The following is a 26,861-nucleotide window of genomic DNA, read 5'->3' on the forward strand; positions in this document are numbered from 1 at the left end:
ACAATATTAATACTAGAATATATTAATTTGAGCTATCTAGACAGCACGCAAGTTTTTTATAATTAGGGCAATTCTGTTAATATGTATAAAATGTTCCCAGTCATCACTGCTGTATCAATGATAAATTCACAAATACGAGCCCTGTTAAGAAAAACGACCAACGTTTTTAAATTGTGAGGCAATAGCTGCAGGTGAGGTGCTTCGGCTATCATGCGTACCTAGCGTCATATCTTGTTAGAAATAGTCTTTTACTTGGCTCCGAACTATGAGTTAGTTGTAGAAACTTCCAGTTGACTGAGGGCGTCCATGAGAAGCTCGTCGGATTAGTAAGAAAGAAATAAAAGAGTTAGAGAAACAAACTGCCTGTGTGAAATTATGCGTAAAATTGGAGAATATTTCATGGAAATATTCCAAATGCTTAACCAAGCATGCAAAGATGACTGCATGAACAAGACATACTGTCACGACTGATTTCAGCTTCTTAAGAATGGCCGTTGCCGAGGATCTAAGGAGTGGATAACATTCTATGTGAACAGATGACCAATATATTCAGCATGCATAATGAGTTTGTACCACGTGGTCAGATAGAAAATAAGGAAGTCTACCGGAGAATTCTAACAGTCTTCAGAGATGCTGTGCTTAAGAAGAGACCTGAACTGCGGGGGAATCAGTCGTGGATGCTGCATCAAGACCATGTCTCAGCTCACACATGGGCTCCTTCGTATCAATTACCTGGTAAAACACTGAACTTCAGTTGCGTCCCTCCCACATATTCTCTGAAACTGGCCACGGCAAACTTTGTTCTCTTCCTCAAACTGAAAGCTGCTTTGGCAGAATGTTGTTTCAAATCCGTAAAAAAATTCAGGAAAATGCAATAAAAGTACTACACGCCATCGAAAAAAGTGATTTCTAGATCATTCCAAAAGTGGAAGAAACGATGGCAGCAGTGAACTACAGGGGGACTAATTTGAAGGGGTTAGTGATTAAGAGTATATATTATTAGCAATAAAGCAAGAACAGCGAAAGTTGAGTGTTTTTTGAACACTTCCTGTGCATAAAACAGTACACATAAGAATACTATTATGCAAGAACCCACATGAGGGTGCAGAAATATTAGCTAAATATAAATACATAAATGCAAAGCCTCAAGCGCCAAGACCAAAAAAAATATGTATAAGAGTTAGAAAATTGTGGTTTGCAATCTATATTTACGCTGATTTATTATTGTTAGATTTATGAATGACAGCAATGAAAGCGCGTTATACGTATGAGGTATAGTGATGATGGCGATATAATGTGTAATATCGGAGATACGTTTTGAACTTCAGACACATTTATAAATACGCTTGTACTTATATGTTTTTACAAGTGTTCATTCTTTTGTATATTCTCAGTTCGCGCATTTAGATCTCCATCTGCAGGCCTGTAAAGATGAAAGTTCACATTTTCTGAGCGTTCGAAAATATAGTGAATGGGGTAACCGCCTATCCAATACGTACACTTGTCATTTAAATGCAGCCTGAAAAGATGCATATAAAAATTGATAAAAGGGCCATGTCCTTCCAGATTTAGCGGCGGGAAGTGAGTAGAACCACAGATTAAAGCTCATCTGACCTTGACGAAGAGCTTATATAATCTTTTATCCATCGCTTCTCTAATCTATAGACATAACCACTGTTTAAAATAGTAGGGCTTAAATTACTTTTCTGAAATTATCTCACCAAGTGTGTATATGGTAGACTCGTAGTTGCTTTTCCTCAGTCAAATATTTTTTTTTTGACGGTAATAACGTACCGCAGTTTTGGTCTGAGATTATTTGAGATTATTTGGATAAGGAGGACATTTGAATATCACTCACTGTGGCGCCTTGAATGACGTGTAGTTGGTGAAAAACGATGACTGAAAAAAAATGACATTTGATGGCTGCGACAAATCTTAATGTTGCTCTTAGTGCTGTCATATGGGTTACACCGAGTTATGACTGTTTAACTTTACAGCCCAGGTTATATGTCAGGCTTTTACTATGTCTTGGTCCCTTTGCATTCATCTTTGTAAACTGCTCTGGTATCCACTTTCACTGGAGTGTTGCAAGATATATTAAAATCAAACATGACCGAATGGCATGAGAAACTTAGTTTTCCGAATTAATAATCAGTGTGAACACAGAGATTGTTCCACATATTTGCAGTTTATCTGACAGTATGAATTAGAGTACGTTTCTGCTGCGTCATTCGCGATACGTTAGTAACGTTATAGCAAAAAAGCAAAAACCGTTGTGACAGGTATCTGAAAGAACCTTCCCGAGTCTTCGGGAACCCATTGATGATCTCAGCATCGAGTTGGAGATTTTGTGCATTTTCTATTTGAGTTTCTTGATGTAATAAACCTACAGAGAATATCTTCGATTACGACGTCTAGGTATTTTAGCTGGCTTACTATCCGCGTATTTCTTCCTTGGAGGTTAATACAAAGAGTACGTCTATGTGTGTTACCAGGCGAGTTTAATATATCTTTAGTTTTGACAGATCAAGCTACCACCTTGCGCTTGCTTGCCCAATTAATGATCTTGTCCAGACGATTTTAGTGCCCGAATTTCATTAGTACTCCCGGAATGCCCTTTAATTGCAATTATGAAATCGTCCCTATAGACTAAAATGTTTGTATTTTCTTTACTTTCAAACAGAACACAGTTCTGCTGACACAGAGGTTCTCATTCGCCCCATGCCCCTCTTTCACTATCGTTAGATGATCATTTCCTTCTTCCTTTATAAAATTCGGAATCTATACTTTTTTATATCTATAACTATCTATCTCTCCATCTAGCTATATTTACATATACATATATATGTATATATACATTAATTATATTTAATTTAGATTTAGATTATTTTTCTTAATGTGTTTTGTGATTTAAACAGCAAATTGTACAGACATGTTAATAAATACCAAAACTCTAATAAAAGTAGTTGTTTTTAGTTTTTCACATTCATAAACTAAAATTATGCACTTAATAAGTAAATCAAAGAATAACCACATCATCCCCCGAAATCATGAAGGCGGAGCTTCCCACTGGTTGAGAACCACTATGTTATCCGGTTCTGCAGCAGGGGTCCACAGCAGGATACTTGTTTACAGCCACTGTTCATAATGAACGGCATAAAGCCTTTGCGTATCCTTTGAGACTTTTCAAGAAATCTTACCACCACAATGAATCAAGGCGTATTGGGTATCAGAAATATTGGATTTCGGTATATGATATGGTATTGCAGCCTTTGCAGAGTTATGCGTTCCAGTATTTTTCTGAGAGAAGGATTAGGTAGATGAGTCAATACCAGGTAGCCTCACAAGGATCCTGAGTTGTCTTTAAATATAATACATCTTCTGATATCTTCGTGTCTGAAAGACAGTATATGGCTTTTCGGCCGACTGAAAAGTGTGCGTGAAGAAGCACAAAGAATAACTCAGATATTGCCATTATCAACGTTATCTGGCTCTGTAGCTTTATTCGAATTCAACCTTTTTTTATTATACTACTCATCTTTGATCAGCTCAATCATGGTGCTGATATCTGCTCAATGATCATGCTGGTTGATCGTGCTCCCACCCCTTTCCCCTTCCACCAAACCACACGAGAGAACTTTTGGCTCGCCGCTTATTTAGAGTGCCGCCATGCCGCACCGACACTATACATTTACAAATATCCATGCCTTCTCCGGGATTAGAACACGTGGCCTTCGGCATGGCAGTCAGCGACAATAACCACTATACCGATTGGAAGACGCCAGAGAGGGATATCTCAGCTCGGTTGCTTAGTTAGCTACTGTCGTTATTGTTGATAGGATTAGCTTTCTCTGTGCTGTGGCTTGCGTTGTATTTAACGTCTTTAGTATGTTAAAGTATAACTATTGATTATTACTGCGTGATATTTTTAACACTTGTACAAATATTTTTGAGAATAATTCCAGCGTTCTAGTATTTTCCTTTTCATAGGAATAAATTTTATTATCCTTTTACTGGAATTGTGCATTCAATCTGTTACGAACCCGTACGCACGGAACACTTTTTGGTGTCAGACGTGGAATTAAATGCCAATGACAAGAGCGATGAAGGAACAATTAAGGCAGTTTATGGCAGCATTTTCTGCATTTAAAGAAGAGATGAAAGATTCCGTTAAAAAAGAGATGAAAGCTATTAAAGTAGAGATGAATGAAAGTGGGCCAAGAAACCGTTAAAAAGGTGATGAAAGCTGTTAAAGAGGTAATGAAAGCGAGCCAAGACCGGATGAAAGCTGACCAAGAATTTGTAAAAGAAAAGATAGAAGCTAGTCAAGTAACGTTTAAAGCAGAGTTGAAAACTGTACAAGAAAAGCAGGTAAAGAGGAAATGAAAAGAGAAACTACCTGCATAACAGAAACCAAATTCGAGGCTATGGAAGTCAGAGTTGACACAGTTGAAGACAAAGAGGGAGTTATTCAAGGAAGAGTTTCTTCAGTGGAGTAACAAATTCAAGAAAGAGCTTCTACCGCCCAAGAACAAATCGAACAACAAATTGAAATCAGGATTTCTGCTGCCGTCGCCAAAGAAGTTGACACGTTAAAGAAATGCAATGAGACAGCAGGAAGCAATTCTGATGGATTTAAATTTTTACCCGTGCCTTATCGTTCCTTTTTGGAGCTATCCACTTATAATGGTAAGACCTTTTCGTAAGTATATGAGACATAATTTTCTATAGTGGCAGAAGCGAGTGGATGGGATCCTCAAGCTAAGACCTGTCATCTCGCCGCATCTCTGAGAGCAGACGCAGAGGATACCATTCAGATTATTCTCGAAAACAAAAGGCTAGATTTCGAAGTTTCGTCCTGTGCGTCGGAGTTGTGCTTTGGAGAGAAGTGTTTGAAAGACTACAGGAGGCTTTAATTCAAATCCCGTGAACAGAAGCCCGAGGAAATTCTCCAGAAACTTGTCACGGATGTTGATAAGCTGTCTCGCCTTTTCAGAATGTCCGACAGAAACAAAGGAAATCTTGTCCCTGCAGCACTTCATCGACGGCATTCGGGATCTTGAAATACGAAAAGCTCTACGAATGGCGGATGTCAAGCAATTTAAAAAGCTCACTAGTGTACTCCATGAAATTCGAGCACGGCAAGCAACTCATAGAGACCGCCACCTAATCAGAGCTGCTCAAGTTCAGGAACCAGTGGATCAAGTTACTGCTCATCTAGACGATTTAACCAGACAACTCAATGCCTTGAGACGAAATATTAGGGACAAGAAACCGACCTTAAAGTGTTGATGGAATCTCGAGGGGCGGTTACCAGATAATGAGAAGTCCTACTTTAAAGCGTTTCAGATTTCTGCAGTGAGTGGCGGCAGTAATGGACTTTTCCTCATGGGCCATATCAGTGGAGTTACTTGCAATATGACGATAGATAAAGGAGCCAACTATACGATCATCCGAAAAGATTTGGCTCAACGATTGAAAAGTAAACTTATCTGGACGCCGTCCTGCATTATCCTGGAGGCTGTGTCCGGCAAGAAGATCTACATCGAGGGAAAATTAAACGTTAATATCACATTTGGAAGTGCCGCCTACAATCACACAGCATATGTAGCAGATATTACAGATCTTTGAATACTCAGATTGGGCTTTCTGAGGAAGCACAATTTTTGCTTGGACTTCGAAAATAACGAATTGTCTTCTGCCTCTGAAAATATAGATATATTCGGAATTAATGATCAAGGAGTTAAATCTAGCCACAAAATCATAACTCAAGACGATATCACAATACCAGCAAAAATAGAATTTTTACTTCCTGGATCCATAGCCGAAAATAGAAATTTCTGCCACGGGAAAATTGAATAACCAAAAAATTGTAATAGCATGAAAGGAGTAATAGCATCCTCAGCACTCACCGAACTATCGAGGAACGTTATCCCGGTGAGAATTGCCAATGTAACTGAGAACGCGAGAGTAATTAAGAAGGGTGAAGTGGTTTCAGAATGTACTCTAGTAAGCAGTATTGAAAGAAGCAGTAACATCCAAGAATCCGAGTCCTTAGAGAGCATTACATCGGAGTTATTGCATAATGCGCAATTAAGCGATGAAGAGAGGAATGCTGCAGAGCGTGTCATTAAAGATCTTGAAGATGTTTTCTCCAGCTGGTCTTCTGACGTGGGTCGAACCAGTTTTAAACAACATACAATCAATACCGGTGACCATCCACCAATCAAGCAACATTCAAGACGAATGCCAATTGCTAAACCGGAAGACGTATAAAAACTGCTAAAGGATATGCAAGAAAGCAATGACATCGAGCCTTCAGCTAGTCCCTGGACATCTCCCATCGTCTGGTGAAAAGGAAAGACGGTTCAATCAGATTTTGAGTTGACTATCGCCGGTTGAACGAGGTTACAAAGACAGCAATTACCCTCTTCCCAGAACTGGCGACATTCTGGACACTCCTTCTGGAAGCAAGTGGTTTTGGTAGGCAGAGATACATCCTGATGACTAAGATTAGACGACATTTACTACCGGGCAAGGACTGGCAGTTCAAGGTGATGCCTTTTGGATGACTTCGGAAACTTCAGGAAGATAATCTAAATTCAAGTAACGCCAAATGTAAATGACTCAGACAAGATGTTGCTTACCTCGGACATGTCATCTCTACGTAAGGAGTGCGTACGGATCCTGAAAAAATGTGAACAGTTAAAGAATGGAGAAGCCCCAAAAATGTTCCTCAGCTGAGAAGTTTCCTAGGGCTTTGCACCTACTACAGAAGAATCGTGAAGGACTTTTCTAACATTGCAAGACCCCTTCACAAGCTGACAGAGAGCAAGCAAACGTTCTTGTGGACGAAGGAATAGGACGATGCTTTTAACAACATGAAGGAAGCTTTAACATCTGCTCCAATCATGATGCATCTTCAGCTCAACAGGCCATTTATTCTCGACACGGATAGCAGCAATGAAAGTGTCGGTGCTGTTTTGTCCCAAGAAATAAACAGTCAAGAAAGTGTCGTGGCCTTCTGAAGCAAGTGCCTGTATAAACCGGACAGGAATTACTGTGGCATCAGGAAAGAGTTATTGACCATAGTTAAAGCCGTAGAACATTTAGAGCATTATCTCTACTGCAGAAAATTCCTGCTCCGCACGGATCATGCATCGTTCACCAGGCTTTAAAATTCTAAGAATTCCGAAAGTCAAATAGCCAGGTGGATTGATTCAGAAACTCTACGAAAATGACATATGTGACATCACTAACCGTCATCGGAAGGGATCATCACATGGAAACGCCGATGCCCTGTCTAGAGGACCTTGCCCAGAAAGCTACCGATATTTTTCCAGGGTAGAAGCGAAATATGAAAAGATTTATCCCGTCGCACGACAAATTACAGCATCAGCATCGGCTAATCGTGACCCATGAAGTGACAAAAGATTCAGGAAAGACCAACTGGAAGACAGCAACCCATAATTGATTTAATGGAGTCCTCAAACAGAAAACTTATCTGGCAGAACATTTTGATCTGTAGTCCGAGAACAAAACAATAGTGGGTCCTCTGAAATTCAGTCCAAATTCGAAACGTTGTCTTGCACTGAAATTTGAATCAAATGGTGGAAAAGCGTTTCGATGGCAGCTGATGCTTCTAAGTTTCCGGATCCCGAACATCTTTATAGAACTACATAGCAGCCCTACAGAAAGCCACTTCGGAATAATGAAGACTTCGCAGAGAGTTCGTGAATGCTTCTACTGGAGTAATGCAAAGGATGACGTGCAAAAGTGGTGTGATCTGCTCTGCCTGTGCGGGTCGGAAAGGACTCAAGAAAGACAGTCTATGCAAGCTGCAAAATTACGATGCAGGAGAACCTTTTTAACGTATGCCTTTCACATTCTGTGACCTCCGCCAGGAACTTCTGATGGGAACAAATACATCCTCGTTGTCATAGATTACTTCACCAGGTGGCCTAAAGCGTATCCTATCCTGGTGAAGACGCTCTCGCAGTAGCAGAAATAATGATACAGCATTGGATTTTTCCAGGTTCGGAGCGCCTTTTCAGTTACATTCCGATCAAGGAAGAAATTTTGTATCGGCTGCTAAAGAACTCTTAAAACTACTCGGTATCGACAAAATCCAAACGACACCTTTACATGCCCAGTCAAACGGCATGGTAGAAAGGTATAATCGAATCCTTAATATTTTCCCGTTGGCAGTTTTCTGAAAACAACAGGACTAGGACAAGAAGTTACGACTGTTTTTACTGGCTTACCGCAGTGCTGTCCGCGAGAGTACTGACCCCATCTCAGATGCTCTTCTGTCGTGACCTTCGTCTGCCTTGTGATCTCTTGTTTAGTCACCCTCCGGATGTGACTTCATCGCCTGAGAAGTACATCCAAGATATCCAGGCTCGCTTTGAAGTGATGCACAATTTTGCACGAGCGCGAGTCTACCTGCGACAGAAGAGCTACAGGACATCGATTCAACGATGGACACAAGGTATGGTTGTGGAATCCGATTCGATGGAAAGTACTCTGTTCTAAGTTACAGTCACTTTTGGATGGTCCGCACACAATCCTAAACAGACTGAAAGACGTCGTAGTTCGGATCCGTAAGCCATAAAACTTTAAGCTTAAAGTTGTTCATTATGACAGGCGAGCTTCTTACTATGGCCATAGTACGTAGTGTATGTAATGTAAATAGTATAAGACCGTGATCCTTCTTTGTTTCAAAATTTGTACACTCCTTTTATAAGGTATTTCTCCCGCCTTCTTAGCAGGCCTTCGTAGTGTGGTGGTCTGCACGCTGAACGCTTATTGCGAAACCGTTGCTCATTTTTCATCTCTACTGCTTTCAGAAAATACCTAATATCACTACAGTGTCGCCCGATCTAAAAGGATGGTGGCTGATGATTGATTCTCCACACCCATGATTTGGCGATTGGGTCTCCCAAAAACTCCAGTTGCCTTTTAAAAGGGAATTTTAAATCTCCCGTCTACTTGGCAGGCCTTCGTGGTGTGGTGGTCTGCACTCTGGGCGCGTATTCCGGAGGTCCGTGGTTCGATTCCCGGCGAGGGCGTTGCTCATTTTTCATTTTTCCTGCTTCCAAAAAATACCTAATGTCACTAGAATTTATTTATTTAGTATTAGATTTTTTGAAGTTACTTATTGCAATTATTGTTTATATTGTTAGTTATTGTAATGCAATGTTTATTACTGCGTCGATGCTTTAGTTGTAAGTTTGCCTTCCAGTCCAGGGATTATTAGCCGGGACGAGCAGTCATTTGGAAGGGGCAGGTATTACGAATTTTGCATTTAGATAGCTAATTGTAGTAGAATTATAATTAAAATTGTTTTATTTCTCCATGGAATGCAACGCGTGATAAAGTGTAAGAGAAAGGCTGCGCCGAAAAAGTAAAAATATAAGAGCTCGTGCATTTAGCATTGAATGAATGGATATCTCTTTTATTTGTATTGAAATTGAATACATGTAATTGACTACTGTGTTAGCTGTAACCTTAACTCCATCCTCTTGCTGGTTTCCTGAAATCTCGAAAAGTAAAAAAATTACTAGAACTCTCTCGCGGCCTACTGAAAGCTTTAAAAAGCCGGAGATACATCTCACCTCAGTTGCTATTGTTACTGTTGATCGGATTAACTTTCTTTGTACTGCGTTTTTCGTTCTATTTAAAGTTTTTAGTAATTTAAAATGTAACAACTGGTTATTACTACGTGATATTGTGAACACTTGTACAAATATTTCAGAGAAAATTTCCAGCGTTCTGTTATATTTCTTTTGATAAGAATAAAGTTCATTAACCTTTTATCGGATTTGTGCATTCACTCTGTTTCGAGCCCGTACTCACGCAACAATATAAATTTTCTAACATTTTAAATTTTTTAAAATGTTAACAATTTGATATAAATTTTCTAACGTTTTGAAAAATTAAAATGTTAACAATTTGCTGTCAACAGTTTAACTGTTTAACTACTAACAGTTGAACAGTTTGCATTAAATTACATTGTAGGTAATTATTTCACATTTAGCCCTAGTAAACATTCGAAAGGGGTTAAAGCACAAACTTAGGAAATGTGATGGTTTTTCTTTTGAATAGGAATTGTCGGGGTTTTATGAAAAATTAGCAGGCAGTAAATGCTGAAACAGAAGTGGTGGTGCTACTCGGCAATTTTTGAAAACAGTGTAATTATTTTTTTAATAAAAAACTGAACTATACAACTATAAAGTAAAAGAAAAATATGTTCTTATATTTTTTTGAGTATTTAACCTGTCGTTTATTGATAAGTACCACCAAAAAAGGAATCATTTAGATATTAATGAAAGAAACTTGAAAAATGTAATATAATTAATTTAACGTAATCTAAAAAAATATTTGAAAAAAATTGTAAAAAAATTTGAAAAATGTAATCTAAGGAATTCGAAGAGATGAATAATAAATTTTTAAAATGGCGTGGTAATGCACGCATATTGAGTAACCAATCAGGCAGCTGATTACATCACCAATAGAATTAAAATTCTTTATATATATAAGCGACTAAGTGTGTGTCTCCGATAGTTTATTGTTGCCATTCGGAAAAATAAGGGCGGAAATTAAAGTTTCCGCAGTTTTTAATTCATATCTCGGCCTATTAAAAGATGAGAACGGTATCGATGGATTCGGAGAAGGAAGCTGCGGATGCGCGTCTCGAATTTCAACTCGGCGCCGTTCCGTAGATATTCGAGAAAAAAATTTGGCACCTAACCAAATCCCTCTAATAGGAAAAATACAAGAAAGAAAGTGGAAAATGTAAGGAAAACGTAGGCGAAAATTAGTTTTTAATTAATATCTCGGCTACGAATTCCAACGAAGACGCGAATGGTCAAAATGGCCTGCCATGGACCTACGGAATCCAACGGTGTGCTTCGCTAAGCTCGGAAGCCAGCCGTTTCGGAAGAGATAATGTTACTTCACCCCATATATATATATATATGCGGCTTAAGTGTCTGTTTGTCGCCGATAGTTTATTGGTTGCTTGCGTACTAGCCAATAGGGTGAAGTTGCCACGGCACAGGTTTCCCGTTTCAATTGAGACGTAGACAATTTCCTGTAAAACTTGCCTTTGCTATGACCATCAATAAGTTTCAGGGCTAAACGCTTAAGTGTGTTGGCATTTTTTTACCTGAGCCTGCATTTGGACACGGTCAACTTTATGTTGCCTGTTTAACAGTTCGTGAAAGAAAACGGACATAAAGTTAAAAATAATGGACGGTCCTCTGCAAGGCGAACTGAAAAATGATGTAAAGATCTACACAAGAAATGTTGTGTACAAAGAGATCTTTGACATGTGAATTAACATTTCATTATTTAAATCACTTTTTCTGATTGAGATAGCGGTAGCTCTTAAGAAATATACCGCCAATGGTTTCCTTCATTGCACTCTAATTTAAATAATCAAGCAAGTAGAAGGGGGAAAACCCATGGGGCAGTAAGCAAAGGGCCGTCCTCGCCGCCTGCCCTGGGTAATTCAGTTTGAATTAGCAGAACCTTTGCACAAATCATTTTAATTACAATTTATAATATCTAGAACAGCGGTCATTTCGTATGACCGCCGGCCTTTCTAGTATTTAAATAACCTTACATAATAAAATCATTTAAAAAATGCAAAATTAAATTATATTTTAATATTTAACAGCCATAAATAATGTTAAAATATTAGATTAACTTAGGTATTAAAACCAATTACTTTTAAAGCAAGGTGACGTCCTTGATTGCATCATCCACAGCATAAAATTATATAAAATATCATAAACAATAACATTTTTATTTGAATTAAAAATGCAAAATTAAACTGATTTTTAACTTAAAAAGCTGAACTTATGCATAATGAAACGCATTATTTTTTTAATAAAATGGCAGCAAAGTATCGGTTACCGTAAATAACTTATCCAGCAATGGATTTATCATAAGTCGTATCGCTGCCCCTCCCCCCCCCCCCGAAAAAAAATCTCCAAAATCCGTGCAACCGTCTGCCAAAGAAGCACCTAAATTTTTCATTCATGCATATCTTCCATGCATAGAAGGTACACATTACTAATTGCTATAAAACTGCTATGCTTTTGCTTTTTAAGGATATGGATAAAATATCGTAGGAGCTCAATGCAAGAAAGTCTAAAAAGAGCCATCCAAAACATTTTTTGCTACTAGAACTTGCAGTGAATTTCTTATTCAAATTATTCTAATTTAGAACCGAAATACAATTTGCAGCCTAAATCTAAAATACGAAAGTTCTTTCGTCCACAAAATAAAATTAGCATCTAGACTTGGACCTTTTCGTAATTAAAAGCCACGACCATCTGCATCTTGGAAGAATCAAGTAGAAAGGGTGAGTTTCCTTTACTCAGTGCCTTCAAGACACGTTCTTTACTGAAAAATTGTGTATTGATTTCTACATTTATTTGTTACAAGATCTTTCTTCTCTTTGTTTTGTTTATTATATGAAAATAAACAGTGCAGTAAATATTAATATTATCGTCTTTATCTAAGTTTGCCTACAAATATTTTCTGAAAGCCTCCTTGGAATATTTTTTTAAAAAAATTATAAAATAGTGATTTCATGTCTAATAATTTTTATTAAAATTAAAATCAGCGATATGTTGAATAGAGTAACATCTGGAAATACAACGGCAAAATAGAGAGTTAAAAACTCGAAAGAAAAATATAAACACTTTTTAAAAGTAAATTATTTATGACATCATTTTTAATATATCCTTACCAATGATTTATTCTTTTGAACTAGCGTTGAAGAAATTTTATCTTCCACTTCTGATGGATTTCAGAATCTTATACAAAGCAATAGAATAGAGTTCAAAGTTTTTGTTATTGGGAAAGGTAAAACAGAACTGAGCTATCTTACAGCGTCTAAATTAATCATAAAACGGCAAAACTCTCATAAAGAACACAGTAGCAGCGTAAAAAAACGTGGTTTGGTTCCTGGATTAAGGAATCTTTCTTTTTCTGTAATTTATGGATATTAATTTAAGTAAGTGACCTTTTAGGTATTATTTAGTATAATTGTTTAGTTTGTAGAGAAATCAGGTATTTTTTGAAAACAGGAGAGATGAAAAATGAGCAATGCCCTCGCCGGTACTCGAACCACGGACCTCTCGAATACGCGTCGAGCGTGCTGAAGTCATGCTAAGAAGACGGGAGAAATACCTTATAAGTTATATTTCCCAGTTATTAGTCTTTTATATCGCCTTGTTTAAAAATGAAAGATAGAAAAGTAAAAATATATCACCTTATTTTTTTCTTCGATAACGTTTTTGTGTTGTTTTAGAAATACTGTAAAGGTTTTGCACCTTCATGACCGCGTGTCTTCGTTGTGTAATTGGAAGCACATGCGGCTACCAGTCCCTACGTCTGGAGTTCGAATTCTGGCTAGAGTAGTCTGAGATTTTTTTCCTGTTCCCAGCTTCGATAAACAACTCATCACTCTGGAATATTTCTCAGTAATTTTATTAGTTTCTGAAGAATAAGATCTCACTGTATATCATAGCTTATAATTAATATCCAATACATTTTTTCCTTTTACTATTTCCATTTACCATTTCCTAAAAATAGCAACTCGCAGTAACATCATAATTAAATACAGAGACTTAATTACAGAGATTGACGAATTATTTCCAGAAGTACAGTTAGTTCAGATAAACTTGTAGAGATATTAGGTGTTTTTTGGAAGCAGATGAAATGAAAAATGAGCAACGCCTTCGCTGGGAATCAAGCCACGGACCTCTGAAATATGCGCCCAGCATGCAGACCACTACACCACAAAGGCACGCTAAGATGGCGAAAAGAATATCTCATAAACTTCATTAATGTAAACGTTGTTGTTTAAGAAAAAGTCACTGACCTCTCTATTATTTACTATAGCCATATTTGTTTAAAAATGTATTATTTTATTAATAAAGAATGCAGCTTTTACTAATATATTAGCGGGCTGCAGCCAAAGTAAAATTTTTCTATATGTATCTGAAAAAAGAACGCATAAAACATTTCAATATGACTGAAATCAGTTCATTCTTTCCCTCGCCGGGAAAGAATATTTTAAAAGCAACAACCAACTCGTAAATAATTTGTTTTGTTGACAAACCAGGAAACACAAGTTTATGACAGGTTGATAAGCTTCCGTACGACGTCATGATTAAGATTTAATGTAATATAATAATTTTTCTCAATATCAATAAAAGAATTAACGTTGCAATTACATACAATGTCAATTACCCTAACCTAAAACAAAAAAGCTGCTAAAAATGCCGACATTAACGAAAGATTTTCCACATTCAGTGACGTCATATGTAAGCGCATACTTTTTTCAATGTAAGAATATGACCTTATATAATTTATACTATTAAAATCTGCGGGAATCTGTTTTCTTGCGGCATCATCGCGTTCGGAATGGAGGGGTGTTGAGTTTCGAGAAAAGAACGCCCGGTTTTCCAAAAATTTGTGACTAGCCATTTCGAAAATTCTCGCTTTCGTACGACTTAATCAGCCGAGATATTAATTAAAACTCTAAAGACTCTAATTTTTGCGCTCATTTTTCCGAGAAGCAACAGTCTCGCGCGCTGGAGATAAAAATCTGCTTTTTTTCGAAAAGTGTTGCCACTGTTCGCTTTCAGATCAATGAGTTTGTTAATAAAAAAAATTAAGTAATAATTGAAGAAAGAAATGATCTCTGCTCTAATTAGGAGTGTTCCTTAATATCTGGCAGAAACATTTTAAGAAAGCACTAATTAATATAACATTATTAAGATTAAAAATATTAAGATGCTTATGCATCGGAAGAATTACCGATCCCGACAACCAAGAAACAATAGGACTGTCAAATAGACGATTGCCAGTAGAATGGAATGGTTACAAACTAAAAAAACTTTCTTTGTTTGCACAGTTTTTTTTTGTGATTTTCCAGGGTATAAAATAATGTAATTTGTCTATAGTCATCTTCCGATTAACCATGACAGAAATACTAGAGAGGACGCCCACAATTAATCCGAGAGCAGTTAAAAGACACAAAAAATAGGAATTAACAGTATAATAATTAACAGAAAAAAATATTAAAATTTTACCTATATTTTCAAAAAGTTTAATCCAGGGAATCATTTGATAACATCAAACTCTAACCTAACGAAATCGCATATACGAGGTCTCTTAAATGTTACTATTTAATATCTCCAATGCTAGAATTCCCTTCACACGCTGTTTAATTTCATTTTCTTCAAGCTTAAATGCTTGATGGCATTCTCTTCAGCCAGAAGTTATCAATAACTTTAAATGAATTTCATTGATTGGAAATGATGCCAAAGAAGCCTGGCAAAGTGCAAAACCAATTTGAGGCAAAGGATTTTCAAATATGCAAAAAGGAAATGCCAAAGAATTAATCCAAATATGATAAATGAAGAATTATATGATTTTATAACAGCAGCCGATAAGCAGAATAATGAAAAGGTAATGAAAAAGAGCATAAAGCGCCTTTAACTTACAAGGAGTTAAAGGAATCGTTAAAGTAAGACCCAAGGAGGTTGTCTTATTTTGCAGGGGAGATCGACGTAAATGAAGAAAGAAGAAGACACTTACTTTATGAGAAACATTGTAAAACTCTGCGCTTCGTACTCCGTAGCTTTTAAAAAGATATATCAGACATTTTCCGGAGCAACGATCAAAGTAATTGTATCATGTACTTATTTATTAAGCAATAACATAAAACATTTCAATCAATACTTCTTTCTTTTTTTTTTTTTACTTTAATTACAAAAATATTTAGGGTTTTTTAAATTTATACATACTTCTTTATAATCTCAATTATGCCCAATGCGTTTTTTCCATGGAAAATTAACTTTGTAGAACGCGATTTTGCCGTATGCGAGATGTACTAGTTACGTAACGTATGAGTTCGGCAAACGTTTACTGTACCTGAATTAAATCAGTATTCAAGTTCTATCTCTCTTGAGCACATACCCACACCTCTTTCTCTCCCCCTTTTTCTTTGTTTGTTCCTATCCTTACTCTGTATTTCTTTCACGGTAAGCATAGATTTTGATTTTGTGTACATTACTCTTGTATTTCAATAGAGGCCACGTGAAATGGAAGATTAATGGCTGTATATCTAATTTATTCTGAAGTTTGATGGATTTACTTTTATGGAATGATTTTAACAATATTTGAATGCTCAGGGTTACGTACAATAAAATTACGGAATGCTGTGGATAAAAAACTTTTAAGTTACTGCTTTTATTGCCGTTAAACTGTTTTTTTTTTTATCAGATAGTTTTGCATTATACTGATAGTACGTAACACTATGTTTTTCCTCGTTGCACAAGAAAAAAAAATTAATTCTTTTAAATGGGGCTTGGTTAATCCTTCTCAGGACAATCTAAAGTTTACTACATTTCTGCTTGCAAATTCCTTGCTTAAGACCTTCTTAGAAAAGAGATAGCTCTGGCGTGCTTGTCTGAAACGTATTATTTACAGATTTGTTAAATAGACTGCGGACCATCGTAGAAACGCAAAATTTGCACTTAATTACGGCACTTAATGTTAATAATATTTATGTAATATTAAATAAGCTGCATAGCGTTCGATATAAGGACACTTGTAATGCATTTCGAAATTCTGGGAAAAGGTGTATTCGGATTGCTAAAACTAGTATTTGTTATTTTTCACTGGCCTTAAACATTGCTCTTTTACGTGAACCTTCACTTGCAAGTTTCTCGGAATAAATTAGTTAGTTAAAGAGAGATTCAACACTGTGTATAGGGGAATTCAGTGTATACAAAATCTAATTTTAATATGATCTCTGTAGAGCAAACATTTCGGTTAGTAAAATATTCATTATATTTACATGTAAGTTTCGGGATTTTCGACAGAGAATTTATTAATCACTTTTTATTGTCTTTGCTTATCCAGATACAACGTTTTCACTCAGTTTAAGAGAAAAGCATAAAATAAAGATTCCTCCTTTTGGTGGTTAAAGTTCTTTTTTGTGTTAAATAAATTTTTTGTTAAATCTGTAGCTGGCACTGTGAAATATTAATTGCTGATAGCTTTGTGAATTTTGAATACAAATTTGGAGAACCCATTTTATATCTTTCTCTTAAAGCATAATAAATATGAAAATTCATCATGTTTTAAGAAACTTGGTAACTAAACATGCATTCTTGGAATTAATATTTAAAAGGAAATGAAGTCTGTATCCATCTTTCCGAACACCCTAAATATTAAAATATATTTGCTTAAAATGAAACATGTCCTATGACTATAAAAACTAGTTTGTCATAAGACTTGCCTATAAAAACAGTTTTCAATTCCATTAAGACATGTTTACAATCTAATACGATTTTTTGTATTCCAATAATCTTTCATAAGTGGTTGTAGAGTGCTTTTTCAAAAAGGCAGTTGAGAGATTAAACAAATAATGCCTTTTATGATATGTGTGCTAAATTTACTTTTTTAAACAGGGAACTTAAAATATTTAAAATTTTACTTGTTAACAAGACAAAAACTCAGAAAAATCTAGATACGGAAGCGTTAAATGAGTTTTGATATGCATGGAAGGCGTCTACTAATTACTTGTTATTCCTTATACCGGAATAACTGAATAAAATGAATAAATTCTTTAGAAAAATTGAAATGAGCCTCTGAAGTTACTATTTGAAATAATAATTATTTAATTCGGAATATAATAGCAATTAAGTGTATAAAATATAAAATCATTTTATATAAAGCTATTGATATTCCGATTAGCTACTTTGTCGATTTTCTTCCCCAAACAGAAGCTTAGGAAGGAAAAGAAATGCAAAAAGCTTTTCGTCTCGCCCAAGATGTTATAGATTTCATTTATCATTGGTCAATAGATTTTAAGTTAAGGTTTAACCATGCAAAATCCAAGGCCATGTTTATTGATAGAAAAAATACTACTTATGAAGGATATCAATTGCTTTTAAATGACAATCCCCTTGAGAGGGTGAATGAAATTAAATATCTAGGTGTTTTTTTGGACAGCAAATTTAACTGGAAAAAGCATATTTCCTACATTTCTAATAAATGTGAGAGACTTCAGCGTGGGCTGAATCGAATTGCTTGTAATAGTTTTGGTGTTAAATCGAATGTTAGCGCAATTATTTATAAACAAGGCATTGTACCCCTTATTTCATATGGATGTAGAGCTTGGGGATTGTCTCTAAAAAAGAAAATTAACTCTAAACGCCTGCTTCGAGTTCAAAGACGAATTTTGCTGCGAGTTATAAGCGGTTACCGAACTATTAGTTACAATGCTGTTTTCTCTCTTGACGGATTTCCACCACTGGATTTGTTTATTCTGACTTTTATAGATTATAAGAATAGTCTTGCAAATTACTCCAATTTTCACTTTGATCGTTTATTGCCCTTGTCTGTTCTACCACATCCTTCTGTAAGACAACCAGTACAGATTCTGGATAGTACGGACACTGATGTTAATTCATTCTCATTTGTGCTGTATACGGATGGTAATAGGATTGATGATAAAGTTGGTTTTGCTTATGTTATTTTTAAAGATGATATTGAAATTGAGTGTCACCAATTTCGCATTAGAAATGAATGTACTATATATATTTCTGAACTTCTGTGTATTAATTTTGCAATCAAGTGGATAATTAGCCAGAATGGATATGGTTCCAGCTACTTAATCTGTACGGATTCTCTCTCTTCCCTGGAATCTCTTAAAAATACCTCTTTATGTAATGATATTATTGTGAATATACAGCAATCTCTCGGAGATCTGGAGAAGAGGGGTATTTCAGTGTTTTTTACATTTGTCCGTGGTCATTCGGGTAATTATGGAAACGAGAGAGCTGATTGGCTTGCTAAGAATGCAACTAAAAATGATATTAACGTTGGTGTAAATATTCCAAAATCTTATTTAAAAAAAAACATTCAAAGCTAAAATGATTGAGCGGTGGAAATGTGATTATATCTCTTCTGATAAGGGATCTGTTACAAAAGCATTCTTCCCAACTATTTTTGAAAGACTGAAAAGTAAGGACTTGTTGCTCAATTTTAAAGTTACGCAATTTTTGTCTGGACATGGTAAGTTTAATGTTTATCTTGAACGATTTAAGCTGATATCTTCCAATTTGTGTAATTGCAATCTTAGCGTTGAGCAAAGTGTTTTCCACCTGCTTTTTGATTGCCCACTGCTTGATAAAGCAAGAAATCTTTTGAAATGTAGATTGAAATTCATTGGAATTCATTGGCCGCCGAAATGTTAAGATTTTGTATTCTCGATTTCGGCCTACCGAGCTTTCAATGATTTTGTTGACTTTTATTTTAAACACTGTTAATGATTTCTTTATACATTTTTATACTTTTGTATTTACTTGTGTTTTTTTTTTCTTTGTTATGATTTCATTGTATTGTTGAAAACTGATGATATTACTAACTATTCTGCCTTTTTCACTTACGATTTGTAAGTCTCGTGCGATACTTTGTGGTGCACGAGGATTTCTTTTTCTTTAAATATATATAAAAAAAAAACAAAACAGAAGCTTAGAAACTGGTATCTGTATTGATATGTTATTATCTTTCCGCAAAGATAAATTATTTTAAATAGCAGTAATTAAAATATTTACTGCAGCAAGATAAATTCTGTTTATTATAAATATCCTATAAAAATTATTTTAATTCCATTAAGATTCAAAATACCGCTGAAAGAAAGGTATCAGCCGTTGAAAGAAACAATAAAACGAGAAATATGTGGAGATGAGAGGAATAAGTTTCGAACCCAGTTTCTAAGTGATGATTTAGCTTTGACATTCCAAAAAATTTGCTTTTGTGAGAAACCTTTTAATTCTTTATTTCTTCAAACTTTTAATTCTTCGGAAGAAAGCTGTTAATTCTTTATATTTTCTTTGACCTAAAGAAGACTAGAAAATGCCAGGAAAGTGACTACTGACAACTTCTAGTAATGACTACTATTCTCATCTACTCTTTTTATCTCGGGCGCGACATGTGCATTTCTTTAAAGAGTCACTGAGAAAAGTGCCATTATTCAGATTCGAACTCAATAATACCGAACAACCAGAACGGTATGCTGACCTTTGGTTTCTACAACATGCGGATAAAATGTTTTTAATAACTTGTAAGTATTGACAGGTAAAACTCTGTTTGGCATTATTATCTTAAAGTAGATATACTTTCATAACAGTCTTGGCAATCTTTGAAATCTTTCTGAATGTTCATTCTACTTGTCCCACTATTCCTTCGAAAGCACGTAAACTGTAATATTTATAAATGCTTCTGCAGCTGCAACAAGCAATTATCCCTTTGAAAGCAAATTTAAATTCAAATTATAATCTAGATCAACCATTTTATGGTAATTTCAAAGTCATTTTCAGACTGCTATATTGTGTTGAATTTAAAGGACTACTAAAGCCATATTAGAAATTTTGAGGTAATTGCTTTAGATTAAGAATATGAGACTATCGTTGTGCGTATTCAAAGCAACATGATGGGGGACATTTTAAGTGGACTTTTATGCGAGAAGCGAAGCCATAATAATTAGACTATGGAAATACATAAAGATTTCAAAATGTAATATTATTTGTCCCAAGAGAAGATTTTAATCGTTTCAGATGATGGTTGTAGATTCTTCTTTTTAATACCGAACATATAACTGTCGAAAATTGAAAAGTTTCAAGAAATAGCTGAAAAACTAAATTCAGTATTTTTTGACAGGTGCTTCAGGATTATCTTTAGCAATTAAAAATGCATTTTACATCCGTATTAGTATATTAATTTAATTCATGAATGAACTTGTGAGATGCTGAACAATCCACAGCATCAATATTTGAATATATTTTTAATCATGTTAAATTTAATTAATCATCTAACGGCATTTGTTTATCTCTCTTTATTCCGATGAATTACCGTACTCACAAATTAGCGGAAATCCAATTAAATTTCAATAATTCCGCTTAGAGATAACCCACTAAAAGGCCAATTAGTATGAACCTCATGATTTATAATTTAATATTAATAAATACTGGCCATTGCTGTTTGCGAGATTTCAGAAAATGAAGTATTTAAAAGAGTAAACCACAAAATCAAGCTTTCATCCATCTCTCGGCTCCGATGGTGGGGATTCTTATGGTACACTCCCCCCTTTTTAACAGATCAAAATTCTATTCCCCGATATGCAAGTCGGCTGGATGGAAGGCTCGTCTTATCAGGCTAGCATGCTGTGCTGTACTGTCTATTAAATTACAATGCTAATAAAACTCAAACTCGTTTGCCTTCTGGTGAAAGCTGATGCAAGAATATAGTAAAGAAAGAAAATAGTGATGACAGAGAAAACAGTTAACATGAAAAAATGGGAGAGCTGAAATAAATATGATAAAAATATTTTCTAGTTATATCTCAAAGTGCAATGTGGCATTATTAAATAGTAATCAAATCTGCGTGATTCTAAGATCAATTGAGTAAAATAAAAAATATGATGTGGACACCACATGACTTCCTTCTGCCTATTAAATTATAACCATTTTTTGCTGCATTTCATTCAAACTTATCTCCTCTGCTTTAGAGATAGATTTCTCATTCAATTAATTCAGTTCTCACTTCGTGACAAGGCAAAATAAAAACTCAAAACATCTGCATTCAAATTTGAAAAATATAGAAAAACATAAAACAATAAATACAATTAAAACAGTTAAAAAATTCATTCTACAATTAAAATTATAGTTTCTCCTAAAAAAAAAAAAAAAAAAAAAAACAATTCGGCCAGCGGGCAAGAAGGCAGATTTTTGGTGTATGAAACTGAAATTTTACCTTTGGTCCCATTTGGCAAAATGACACTGAAGGTTCACAAACTGACTAATTCACCATTCTACTAAGTTTCAAATGGAAATAAATACGGCTGCTCTCTTAGGCTTAGTCGGACTTAAACAACTTTTAAATTGTTCATAATTTTACAAGGATTGCATGCAGATTAACTAAAGGCATAAAAACCTTAATCAGAACATAAGAACAACATAATTCAATCAGTTTTAAAGAAAGAATGCACAATTTACAACATAAAGGAATAACAAAACTGAGCTCATTGAGCCGAGTAAGAGTCTGTAGCGATTGCATTATATTAGCAATTACTTTCTTGCCAAGGTGTTTTAAGTTCGCCAACGAAGCCAAAATGGCAAACTTTTACGTCACTACTGTACCGATGTTCATTGTTTCGATTGTGTTTTAATGAAAATGCTTGAAGTTTTTAATTGCATCTTATGAGTTTCAATTAAGTCTTTTCACTAAAGCTGTTATAATTTCACTTACGTTTTAAATTCTTTGGCTTATATGTTATTTGTTTAAAGGTAAAATTTGATTTGAATTTTTAACTGAAGTATTTTATTGTTTCACTTACGTTTTTGATTCTTTAACTAGAATACTCTTTATTTAAGATACAAGATTCTAAATAGAATTTACGTTTTTTCCTTGCTTTGGGGAGGGGCCAGAATTTTCGGGTGAACTATTATAATTAAAATACACTGAAATGGTTTATCGGCTAATTATGGATACAGAAAAGCAAGGATTTTTGTGGAAGAGAGATTTCAATGTTCTTCCTTCTGAAGGAGTGACATTGAAGTTGATGGAATTCCTCTTCTGTTATGTTCGCTTTTCTTTAAATTTCTTTAATTTTTTTGAATTTGGGTATTGCTTGTTTGAAAAGTTTTTTTGCTTTCAAACAAGTTTGAAAGCTTGTTTGAAAACTTTATTATATATATATATAGCTTGGGTGCGACCTATTTAAACCAAACAGGGTGGTGCACTATCATATATTATAGCAGTCCTATATACAAAATTTCAACGTTCTGAGGCTACTTGTTTTAGAGTTATGCGAGATATATACATACGAATGTACAGACGTCACGGAAAAAATCTCTTCTGAATCCATTTTAAATCAATTTTATAATTCATTTTGGGAAAACGAGTCCTTTATTCTGTCTCTACGTACAGGTGCCACGCAAAAACTCGTTAAATTGCATTTGATAAGGGTCAAAATGGATATTTTCGTTGAAATATGATACCCGAATTTTTTCGTTACAATAATTCCTTTACTTCGTAGAAGGAAGTAAAAAGTGAATGACAAAATAAAATGAAAATTAAAACTTCTAATGAAACTTCAGACCGTAAGATAAAGCCAAAATATGTTTTTGGCTGCAAAATATGTGATTTAAAAAATCAGAAATTTCAGATAGATATCAAAGAACAATATAATAATTCTCCTTTCTTATTTATATACATTTTGTTTTACACATGCAGGTACAAGAGGAAAATACTGTAAAATATAAACACTACAATCAGGCATCAATCTTAAAAGAAGTAAAAACAGATTTGATTATCATAGATAATTCTTAGATTAAGCGCATTGAACAATATTCTTATCTTTTCTTCCCTTACGCAATTTAGTGTAATTGAAAGCAGCATGTGTTTACAGAAATACATAAATAAAGTATTAAATACTTTATCAATTTGCATTTATGAATCCAAAACAGATAAATAACTAATGGTTTATTTATAACTTCCAGGATATATATGCATAAAAAAGAATCATATCTGCTTGAAATTCATTTATTCCAAAGTTGTAGAGAAAAGAAAACAAATATGCTTTCTAGTTTCCCTTAATTTTTATTAAATATCTGAAAAATTGTCGTTTCAATTATTTTTCTCAAGATAAATGTAAAATAAAGAAAATGTATAAAACATTTTGGACAATGAATTATCTAAGCATACAAATATTAAACATTTTTAAAAGAACATTCTAATATTTTAATAGTTTCTCCTGCAGTGCACTTTTTTGAAATTAATGCAAGACTGTAAATTCTTGACTAGACTGAAGAAGATTTTTCTCATCTGAACCTCTAAGTTTGGATAATTCATAGAACTTTGTTTTGTGAAACGCGTAATTTCCTATTTGAGAAGTTATCACCTGTAAAGCGTTTACTTATTTTGCAACAAACTCAGCTATATGCTAAACCAGTCTGAATAATATTTATTTAGAACTGTGGCTTGCAGTGTCAGTCGAGAAAAAAAAATCTTGGCATAAGATCTAGTGTGGGAGTATAAGAAATTGAGCAAAACTACAACTGGAAATTTTTGAGTAGGATACACATATTAAATCTATCGGTTACTATAAAATCCCGAACAATAGTATTTCCCATTTCCAACCGCTATCTCACCATAAAATAAATGCACACTTAAGTGTGAAAGCTTAAGGATAACTCATCTTTATAGATTAACCGCAAAACGCTTCCTTTTCTCCTCACAGCTATTTTCCATATACAGGCTGTTGGGAAAGTTTAAGACATTTTAGAACTTGGCATTCCCTTTAACATTTTCTCTAAATTCTTGCTGTATTGGTATATAAAGAGAAGCTATGAAGCAAGACAAAAGAGCATTCTTGTTAAACACTTTCTTTTAAACATGAGCTCTAGCAGGCCTTTAAGGAAGCTTTTCAGTTGTGGCTGACTGCTTGAAATTTCAATTCAAAGCTCTTAGGTCAAGCCACTGTATCAACATAACTTTCTACCAGACTATCGTGAGAAATGAAATCTAAGCTATTGATTTATGCGCTTTTATGATGAAATGTCTGAAACAGTAACCTACGTTTCTCGATGTTGCTGCATGTTTGGTGAGATTCTTTGGAAGAAATCCTTCAGATTTGTTTCCTCTACAGAAATAGTAATCTGCAACTAAAACATCGCATTAAGAAATTCTTGCTCCGCAGCGTGTTCAATCCACGTAAGACAGCTCAAGGTCACGTACGGGTTGAATTATCAGCCAGAAATCGCTAGACCTGGTTTGGGAATTTCTTCATATCTTCGGATACCCTAGATCAGAGGTTCTCAACCTTTTGACTAACGTGTACCATTTAAACAAATACTCAAAAACTTCAGTACCATCAGTATATTTTACAATGACTATTTTTCAATTTCTCAATAGAAAAATTTTAAAAAATAAATATTTAGCCATTTGAAAGACTTATTGGATATTTGAATTAAATATGCACACATTAAAAATTGACTTTTAATTAACAAAATTGAAGTTATTATACTTTTATTCTAAAATTTAGTGTGAAATTTGGGCCTGTTTAAGAGAGATCAACTTCTTTATGCCTGGTTTCACAGCTTGATTCAAAACTATTTTAAGGTATTCGGGGATTGTTTTGGCTCCTAAAGCTTCACAATGAATGAAGTAATGAGTAAGTTTAGTTTCAGGTGCGACTTTTCTTTATTTGAGAAATAACATCGGAATATTTTCCTGTTGAAGCCCGAGTTCCGTCACTGCATACGGTAATGCACTTATTCAAGGGAATATTGTTAATAACTTTGAAAATAATTACAATTACTTTGAAAATAATGTAATAAAATTGTCAATTACTTTAAAATTTCATTTGCAGTTGCTCTATCATGAAGAGATGCACAAAATAAATACCTTTCGGCAATTCGTGTATCTTCTTAGAAACGTATGTAAATTAATAATTGAACAAAGTTCGTTATGTCAGTACTTTCATTCAACTGCAGTGCGAAATACTCACTGTGTTTTATTTTTTGAACAAGTGTCTCCTTTATGGAATTTGCCATTTCATGAATTCTTCGACTCACTGTATCATTTTATAACGGAATGTCATTAAATTCATTAGCCGCTTTTTCATAGAATGATGTTAAAACGATATCTTTAGCTGCTGGTAATATAAAATATTCTTCAATACTGTGAGCCTGACCAGTCCCAGCAAATCTTAGGCTTTCTAGGTAACTAGCTTCCAAAGTGTTTTCACTTGAAGTAACAAAACATTTCATTACTCGTTTACTATATTTGAACTACGGTAATTTCCTTTTAAAATACTCTTCAGATTTATCCTTTAAATTCGCATGCTGAGATTCAAGATGTCCGTTAAGAAACGGTGGTTTCATACTTACATAGTTCACCGCAAACATTACATTGAGGTTGAAAGTCCATTTCCTCTCAATTGCAAATAATCCCAAATGATAAATAACTGTAATTTTATTTTCTATAAAATGTTTCTTTTCTTTTTAGTATTCTTAGTGGTAGTAGATTGTCCTGGATCCATCACCTGTGAATCATCGCTTTGCCATTTAGTCGATCCTAACCATCTTTGCATTTTGAAAAATCTAGGTTTGTTTTATTATTTTTTCACAAATATTTAAATGCACAATATATTATGAGTTCTTCAAAAACAAACGACGATATTCTCAAATCGAGTAGAAACGTAAGGAATACAAAGCAACAAGAAGACAAAATACCTACTGTTAGAGACAGCAAATCGACGCAAAAAATTATTCTAACTAAAAATATGGCAATTACAGCCCGGAAGTGGTGGCCAAATAAAATGTAGAAAAGCTAATAAATCTATCAACTCTAAAAGAATTAATGAGATATTATTATATTTTTAAAGGCACTTAATTTTATGTCCTATTAAATGCAACATCCATTACTATCACTTCTTTTGAAAACATCATTTATGACAAAATTTTTAATGTTTTTGGCTTAAAGAATATTTGTAAAAAAAAAAAAAAAAAAAAAAAAGGATTACTTCGCTGAAGTCTATGAGTGGCTACTGACCTTGAACAAAGCTCAGATCGCATACATTTAAGAGAGTTAAAGAAAAACTTAAACAGGTTGTTGGGGAATTTAATTTTTGAATTGCATAGTTAAAAATAATTTGATTCTTTTTGTACCATCTATTTTCCTCTTGCGTACCACCGGTTGAGAATAGCTGCCCTAGATCATTCATCAGCGGCTTGATTTGCGTCCTGCATAGGGCTTCT

The 26,861-nt window shown here is 34.5% G+C and overlaps 1 protein-coding gene across 3 annotated transcripts in view; it reads right to left on the bottom strand.

The window, feature by feature from the left end:
• LOC118195921 (diuretic hormone receptor-like) overlaps positions 1 to 26,861 on the bottom strand; it is a 693,583-nt gene that overhangs the window by 37,346 nt on the left and 629,376 nt on the right. The gene's annotated exons all lie outside the window — the stretch shown is intronic.

The sequence above is a fragment of the Stegodyphus dumicola genome, chromosome 1 (genome assembly GCF_044657685.1).
Source record: "Stegodyphus dumicola isolate Sdum_Otavi_A_Nest chromosome 1, ASM4465768v1".
NCBI classification, from domain to species: domain Eukaryota; kingdom Metazoa; phylum Arthropoda; class Arachnida; order Araneae; family Eresidae; genus Stegodyphus; species Stegodyphus dumicola.